A 9,785-nucleotide genomic window follows, 5' to 3' on the forward strand; every position below is an offset into this window, starting at 1 on the left:
ACGTACGTACGTACGTACCGTTACGTACGTACGTACGTCGTACCTACTACTACGTACGTACTACTTACTTACGTACGTCGTCTCTCTCTCTCGTACTCTCCTCTCTCTCTCTCTCTCTCTCTCTCTCTCTCTCTCTCTCTCTATCTCTTTTTCTCTCTTTCTTTCTCTTTTTCCTCCTTATCTTTTTCGTGATAAACTGTACAGCCGCAGCATCCTTCGCCTACCACTCGAAGCGGTAGTGAACAGGACGATTAATTATCTCGGCGCCAAACAGCAATGATGAAGGTAACGACGGTCGATTAAGATCCAGCATCAAGAAAGAGAAAGAAAGAAAGCGAGAAGAGAAAGAAGGAGGAGAGAAATCTCTGCGAAATCCTTGAAGAAAATTAACAAGAATATACCTGGTCTGCCGGTTATTTCGATTTTTTCCATTACATCGTGCGATTAAATACTAGAATTACTCGATGGCTAATAATAGCAAGCGTGAACCGCAACATCAGACGCTTATCTCTATTTGCTGTTCTTGTATCTCGATTTTGATGTTTGATAACGATACGAGTTGGACTTGTGAACTATTTGAGCAGCTTCGGGGACCCCTCGACTAAGTAGACACAATTACGATCGATTATCCAATGTAACCTTCCACTTCCACTAACTAATCTTGACCGTTCGTCGTTGAACCGTCACTTAAGTGAGACAATGTCCTGAACAAAAAAAAATATTATAGCCCCTCGTTTAAACGGTTAAGATTCGAATAATTGTCAACGTGTAGGTCACCCCGGCATCCTGTGAGAGATGACAGTCTCAATGAACGATCATATATTATTCAATCTTTTGTTAACGCAGCGTCTCATCTTCGCTAGATATAATGTTTGTATGTAATAAAAAAATACGACTGATTTGTCCAACGAAATTTTAATTTTAAATTTTGCAGATGTATATATTTATAAAATATGTGTTTATAAGTTTTGCTAGAAATACAAATGTATTTAATATAGCGAATCAATTTCTAGTTTCTAGAAGTTTCAGGATCGCACTACGAGGCGTACGGGACTGAGGTTTATATTGTGCATGCAGAGGAAGAAAGAGAAAGAGAAAGACGAAAGGAGAGATCCAAGGGCCTGAACGGCCTGCGGATGCTACGGTTAGTTGCCAGACGAGGATCTCGCTCTTTTGTGGCTCCAGCCGTCCAGGCCCCTTCGTCTTTCTCGACGAATGAAATATACTTCCACGGAGAACGGCCCTCGTAACTGGCGCCGAATAGATCGGGATTTTCGGGCCTCAACCTTCTTGCCAGCTCTCACTGTGTTCGACCACTGTTGTACAATGCGCCGAGGCGTAAGCACACCCGGTTTCTTCGGAGAAGAATTCTATTTATCACCGCGAGATTCATTCAAAATCCTTCTTTTATATTTCAACTCATTATCTGCTAAAGGTTAATAAAAGAATAATTTACGGGCGGCAATAAATATAACAATGAATAATATTTTTTCTAAAATATTTTTTACGAAATTTATTTTTGAATAATATTTTTTACACGATTGAAAATAGTCGATGTAAAATATTGGATTGTCCGAAAAGTTCGCGCCGACTAACCTAATATAATTTAAATGTATACTAAAATTTAAATCTTCTGCGTTTCAATTTTCTTTCATCGACACGAACTTTCCGGACAACCTAATAACTCAGGTTCGGCAAGAATTAACTACTTGTAAATTATTTGTTATAAAACGCATTTTCTCTCTAGTTGAAATTACAAACATCGTAAAAAAGGAAAAAGAATGAAAATTTTGAATATACAAGCAATACAAATAGATCTTTTACCTTCTTTGTTATATTTTAATAATTTACTTCTTAAGTAGAACCATATTATTCAAGTAAAACTAAATGGAAATTTTCTTAAAATTGATTAAAATATATATTTTAAAATTTTTAAAGTGTGATTTATGAGAGATTCTTCGTTCTTTTTCCTCACATTTTTCCTCAAAAAAATCTGTTTTTATACTTAGTTTGCTTTAGAATTTGAATGACTTGCAATTTTTTTTAGCAACTTTCGTAGACATAGGTGTGTGCTGAGGACGAAGAGGATTGACAAAAATAACACCATGAAGCATCTTCTCCTCCATTCGAGGTGACGTGAAATAACAACAATAAAAGTTGACGGGGGCCGATCATGGTAATTGTGTTCCGCCGCGTCACGTTCGTGCACAACAAGTCGCGGCGTTCTTCCTTTTGGCAGCTCGCGTCCGTAGCCTGCCAGTATAATATATTTTCAAGCGAGACGAATGGATCGTGATTTCGTGGCCGCAGGATGGACGGAGCACGATTTCGCTTGCCTTTGTTATCCATTGTCGCTGTTCTCCGAAGCCGACCGGACAGTGATGGTACACGAAGGCGAGATCGCCGTCGCCCTCGCCCGTATAAAACGCGGCTTCGTAGAAGGGGTATCTGATTCTAATCCCGAAATCCGGTTCGAAGCTCCGGATTGTCGGCGCGATACTCGTTCTTTTTCGTTAACACGGCGCTTAAAAAGGTCTCGGGACCGACATGACCGTCCCGAGGCGTTCATGAATAAGAGATAGGCGCGGGATGAGATTTCATAAAATTCGTTTACGGTTGTTTATAAAATCACGAGAAAAACACGGCGTTTTAATTGATCCGGCATTCTAGTTTACACCAGAGTTTTTCAACGTTTTCCAGAAATAGCGCAAGAATGACACTCTCCGCAATCAGGGTTACAATATTACCATAGGATATATATAGAGCAAATATTATCATATTTGAATCATAAAAAAATGTACAATGCATGTACAATGTGAAATATATAGAATAATACATGTATTTTAAAATATGATTCAAGGGGAAAGAAGGGAATATAATTTTTTATGTATTAAATGTTATGTATTAAATTTAATAAGATAAAATTTCTAAAACTTTATTTCATAATTTATTTCACTTTTATTGACGATTTATATTAACATAATTTTATAAATAAATTTTAATTGATGATCACAGAAGTTTTACGAACTCAAAAAGAATACATGTATTCTTCTGTCCATTTCTATCAATGTAGTTGAATCTTTAACTTACTTTTTATCTTCTAGTATTTTAAGAATTAGAAAAAAGTAAATTAATCTGAGATTAAAGCTAATCTATGTTCGTAGAAATTTTTTAAGTATGATAACTATCCATAAAATCCATAGAACCGTTTATGATTGTGAAATCCTACGTGACATGATATAGCATCGCGCACTGTCATTTACCCGCCTCGTCCTCCCAAGTTTGTCAGAGTTGCCGCGGAGGTAGTTAACGAGGCGGGCCCGCGCAGTAATTATCCCCCGCAATTAGCAATCATTCGTCAACTGTAGCCGTTATATTCGCCTCGCCGAACGGACGATGCATATTCATCGGTCGCCATTCGGCCGGAGCGCCTGCCGCGTTCATCCCAGCGATCTATAATAATTCATAATTAAGCACTAATGAAAGCCACAGTCATCGATTGTCCGCAGCCAGCGAATCGTTCTTTCGCATACATTTTGCCGCGATTTTTCCGCGAAGCGAACGATAGATCACGGCCATGTTATCGTATATCTGTTTTTTTATTCCATTCACTAGACTGCACTGGAACTCTCTCGCCAAATATATACTTCTTTTACTTCAACATTAACATTAGAACCGTGGTTGTGCAATTGATGCTTTTCGATCTATCTGATAGCTTTTCTTGTCGAGTTAATTTAGATTTTGCAGTTAATTTGGATGGAGTTTTAGATTTTTGTGATTTTTCATAAGTAAGCGTAATTAAACTCAAGTAATTTTATGGTAATTTACTTTTATGATGACAATTATCCTCCCTCGTAAAAAGCCAGATTTACCTTGAATCGCAATTGAGTTAATCCTTCTTGATCACACTGGAATCAAATGACTTCAGAACACATTTAAGCAGTAATTCTTTTACTTAAAAATACGAAAACCATGAATACAATCGATTAAATGCGCTCTTGGATCATTTTGACTTCGGTGTGACCATTACGGATTTAATAGGTGTAATATTTAAGAGGTGTGATCACGAGGGGTTAATTTAGACCCGTGATTCTAGTGTTAATTAAGTTCCAAAAAAACTAGTATACTAGTTAAAAAAAAACCACAAAAAAAGAGACCTAATTTTTTTTTCTTCCTCTTGAATGCTTCGTTTCGAGCGACGATTATCTCGTACGCAGTTTCTCCGATGTGCGGCCACCGGATCGAATCGATTTCCGGCCGATCGCCGGTAAGAACGATAGGTGAGGCCTCTCATTCGAGTAGGCTAATAGCAAGAAATTGCGCGTAAGATGCTGCCATTGAAGCCAACATAATCTTTACAGTTGCTTTGACGTTTCTCGCGCACGCGATCGACTTTTATTGCGTCCTTTTTCCAAGCATCTGCAAATCATTATAAGTACACGCTAGAATCAGCAGAATCATTTCTACGTCGTGCCGAAGATCGACGATGAGTCGAAGTATTGAATTAGTTAAAGAGCTCGTCGTTTACTTTAGAGAAAATGCCCCGTCGGATGCGTATTAACAGTTTCCACACTATGTACTCCGCGAGCTTAATAGCGATGTTAAGTGATTTACTGTCAATCGCCGAGACTGCTTGTCATCCTGTTCACGCGTTCTCACGCGACAACGCTAAGCGCAAGTGATATTAGCCATTTGCATCGATATGCAAGAACGTATAAAGGACGCGACCGTGGAATATTTGAATTGAGAAATGCGTTTAATGCATAACACGAATCAATTCTGTAGCGAATAAAAATAAGGGGAATTGGAACTTTTTAAATGCGACGAAAGTCCAGTCGTTGAAATTGAGATCCCCTGAGAGAAAGAAAGAACATTTTATACTTTTGCTCTCTCGGTTTTAATCTTAATGCGGTATTTACTCTGAAATTGTCTTAATTGATATTCGCGAGTGTACTTTAAATTAATCGGTGTACTTTAAATTAATGTATCTTAAGAGACATTAATTTAAGCTAATTAGTTAATGTAATTGAACGATTTCTTTTCTATTTTCCGAGAAATAAAATTATGTAACTTAAAATTTTGTAAAGCTATGAAAAATATTTAATTTGTTGCAAACAATTTTTGACAACGTAATTGAAGAAAATTGTTTGGACCCATGAATGTGGATTAGGGTTAAATCAAACAAATAAAGAAGCGCCAAATACAATCGAGCTGAATCTTTATGCTTAATAACAATTCTAAATTTTTAGCTACCTTTTCAGTTATATGAATTACACACCGATTACTGTTAGACTGTGAAACGCTCTTTCAATCTTGTTAATCCTACAAGTACTAAAGTCATTAGAAGTACCATAGTCATTATTAATTGTTTCTATTGTTTAGATGAAATATTATATTTTTTACATAAAAGATAAGATTTTCTCTGAAATTTAATTTATTTTATTTTTCAATACTTTCTTTACTTTTATAATAATCTATTAACTTGGTCCTTTTAATGAGTACGAAACATTGCTTCTTTTAAATCTCAAATGAACTGATAAAAATCGGCGACGATTTCGCTGCTGGAAAAGAAATCCACAGCTGCGCATTGCCTTCTTGGCGCGGGATCAACATGTATGGATGTCTTTCCATAAAAGTGCCGAAGATCATCTCTAAAAATATAATGACTGACGCCTTGAAGCGCGAGACAGAGAAGGTCCGGTCGCGGCTTCAATCTGGATCGCGCGACTTCACGCGTGAGCGATATACACGCAACAGGTTACGCGCGAGCAAACACTGCATCGTCGCCGTCGCGTCGCGTCCGCCGCGTTCTGCGACGACCTAATCTCGATGCGTGGCGTTTCGTGCTCCTTCAGCGGCTTCAGCTGCCATGGCGCTGAAAGAATTACCACGGGCTTTGTTCTCTCGTGAACAGTGCGCCTTTTGTTGGACCTTAATATTCACTGCATCTGAGCGGCGCTACGAATTCGTTTTTCACTTCTAGAGATGCATGTAAGACGCGTGTCGAGAGAGAAAAAAAACATCCGACGTGAAATATTTTAGGGAGGCTGCTTCTCTCCTTTCTAAGCTTTCGTAGCTGGAATTTTGTTACAGAACTGCACACGTCAAATATAGAAAACTCGAAAATTATACATACGCAACGTTAAATTTCTATATAATTAGGCTTTATACAATGAATTATTTACTTTAAGCAATTATTCTTTTCACATTCGACTGTGATTGTCAATTTTTTACGGCTCATATATAAGAAGTCTATATCACTTGGATATATTTACTGCTATTTTTTTATTCCTCTATTAGCCCATATAACAAAGATATCATTTTAGCAATATTGCATAACATTTCCAGAAATATTGTAATAATATTGCTTCAACTTCTGTGATGTATGGGAGACTGCAAGAATTTTCTTTCTCATTTTCATTAAATATCAAACACATATTTATTTCACTTAAAATATACACTAATTCAACTGTAGAAAACCTACGGTCTATCCTTGATTCTTGCACCATTCATTTTTCTTTTCTCTGTGAGGAAAAAAAAGAAAGAAAGATACATAAATGTGCATGAAATTCAGTTGAAAAGAACAGGCCTACGTGTACCTACTCGACAGGTATCGAGACGGATTTTGTTAGAAGACATGAAGTTTTCGTGGCTCTCAACAACTCTCATTGAAATCATGCCACGTAATTAGGCATCAGGTCGTTTCAAAGACGGTAGCAAGTCGCCCTCTTGAAGCGTGAAATATTACTGTTCGAGTGCAACAATCGAGCGCGCCGCGCCGTCAGCAATTAACCGATAATCTGATATCGATAGTAGTATACACTCGCACACCGGAGCCGAGAGAGCCGAGAGTGGTGAGACGAGACGGGCCGCGATATAAGTGAATGCAAGTGAATGTATGCGCCTCATCGCTACTTGAAAGCGCAGCATGGCGCGCACCCCCGTTGCGTTTCATCACGGGCCGTCGCTTCTTTCGATTTCCTCACCAAAGTATAGTTCTGCTCCCCTTAGTTACGCCTCCTCGCATTTTCTTTCAGTACCATGAAGCCTGCAGTATCAGAACTATACGCATTGAAACTTGAGAATTGCGAATCGGAGATTCGAATTCGATTTGAAATCTTGAACCTCAATCTCTGTCCCTCCTCCAGCTTCCTTTGTTCCGTTTTTTGGTTGAATTCTTGAGACTTCAATCTTCGGTATACAGCCTGAATGGACTTCCACTTCTAGAAGTGGCAGAGGAAGAGGATAGAAAACAAGTGTGAGAATTACAACCGCACGAAGGGGCTCCGTTTCTTCGAAGTGAGAAGAGCATTATGTACGCTACGCTCCGCGGAGCATAATTTTTCATATCAAGGCCGGCTTCCTCTCTCGTCACTTCTCGCGAGAAACTTGCTTTCGATATAAATTTAAACATTACAAGCTTGATAATCTGTACTTCTGTGGTGTTAACAACACGTACTGCGTTGTACGCATTGAACATGGAGCTCAATGGCATGTAAAGAGAAATATAAGTAGTAAACAAATCAACATTCTGTTTATTTGCTACTGTTAATATTTATGTTATTGTCCTAAATTTCTAGTGTCGTTAGCCTATTCGCTTACTGCTTATTGCCTTTCATTTCTTATGTGCCATAGATGTTTAACACACTGAAAATATTTGCGTGATCATTTAAAAATTAAAATCTTCGATTCCACCGTTTCCACCAATGTAAATTAATTTCAATCTCGCTTTAACTTGTCCTCCAATTTTTTAATTCTAACTAGTTTCATTAATGTAAGATTAACTTTAATCTCAATCTAATTTACTTTTTATCTTTTTCTTATCTTTAATTAAATTTAGAAAAATTTTCCATGCTCGTTTCTACAAATAAATAACTTCAATCTTCAGTGTGCTTTTATCTTTCCTTAATTTCAAGAATTCCAATTCTAAAAATTAGAAAGGGATAAAACGTAGATTAAAGTTAATCCACATTGGTAGAAATAAACAATATTCGCGGAACCGGAGTCTTAGAACAAGAAAAAGACACAGTATAATAATTTAAACCGAGATTAAAGTTAAAAAATTGATGGAAACAGGTATAAGTTTTGCAACGGTACGTTGGAGTATGTAAATACCGCTAAGCTCCTGAGAGAAAAAAAAAAAGAAAGAAAAAGAGAAATGTGCGTAGTCTCGCGTATGCCCTTATCCCGGATAGAAAAAGATTCCAGATTCTAGCCGGGTTTTAGATTCCGCGGTGACGCGCCGCGCATAGACATTCGCGCCTTTCCAAGGAGTCGCGTCGAGGAAGAGGCAAAGGAGGCAAAGTATCGCGATCCATCCGAAAGAGAGAAAGAGAGAGAAAGATCTCCGGGTCTCTGCGCCGCCGCCGCCGTTCGCGCCGCGGCACCATGGCGCCCGCAGGGCGCCGTCGCCGTCGCCGTCGCCGTCGCCGTCGCCGTCGCCGTCGCGCACTTCCCCGCTGACGACAACGACGACGACGCCAGGACCGTACCTGACAATCTCGGCATGCGCAAATTCTTTCGATGGCTCGTCAACTTGTCTGCATCTTCGAAAAATAAGGGCTGCTCGAAGGGATGGTCAAGCTTCTTAAACAGGTTCTATTAGACAGATAATCTTTAGAAAAATAAGTCTTAGGTATACGACCTTTGAAAATATTCAGCAAAAATAATCACACGGCTGTCGTATATTATACGGTTATCTTTGATTATTGTGCACGTCACCTAAAATCATTTACCTGCATCATTTAAATACTTTGATATGACTTAGAAAAAAGGCAATTGTTGTCCCTTTTCGTATTTTTGTTCGTATCTTATAATCTCGGTTGAACTTACTTTTTTTTATCATTTTACTAGTTTCTAGTTCTAGTTCTAGCATAGATAAAAGATAAAGCAAAATAAATTTAAAAATAAATCAAGTTTAAGTTAAAGTAAATCTATATTGAAATGGACAAAAGTGCTTTGAATGATCAAAAATTTTTCTAATCTTTAATTCTAAAAAAGTAGAAAAAGATGAAGAGTAAATTGAAGAGACTAAAGTTAATCTACATTAAAAATGAATATTAATTTCATTAAAAAATAGTGCAATATTGCCGCCGTTTTTTATAATAATGTCGATTTAATATATGTCTCTTTCGTACATCTAAAGGAAAAATGATTCCAATTACTATAATTTAATTAGAATTTATAATCACATTTTCGATGCCAGCAATATATTCTTTGTACATATAAATATAAATATTATAACTATAACAGCAATAATTTAAAAAAATAGAGCTTATAACTATAATTATTTTATCGCAATTGTACATGCAATTGTAGTTCATGTAAAAATACCGAACATTTTTTTCTTATCATCGGTATAGCAATCCCATATATAGAGTGACTCACGAAACTATGATCTAATGATACAACAATTATCTACGACTGATTCGAAGAAGGCCATCTTTCAATATTATTAAGATATAAACTTACCACTAATAATAAATTTTTAAAAAATATCATCTTGTTCTATAAATATCTTCATTCATTAATTTTTAAAGGAAACTTGTAATATACGATTGATTAGCTTTGCAATTTTATATATATATATAGCTATCTGGCTACACACACACACACACACACACACACACACACACACACACACGACACACGACACGACACACGACACACGCACGCACGCACACACGCACACACACCACACACACACACACACACACACACACACACACACACACACACATATAACAACTAACTAAACTAATTATTAACGAACTACGAACGTAACG

This window comes from Atta cephalotes (genome assembly GCF_000143395.1).
Source record: "Atta cephalotes unplaced genomic scaffold scaffold00009, whole genome shotgun sequence".
NCBI classification, from domain to species: domain Eukaryota; kingdom Metazoa; phylum Arthropoda; class Insecta; order Hymenoptera; family Formicidae; genus Atta; species Atta cephalotes.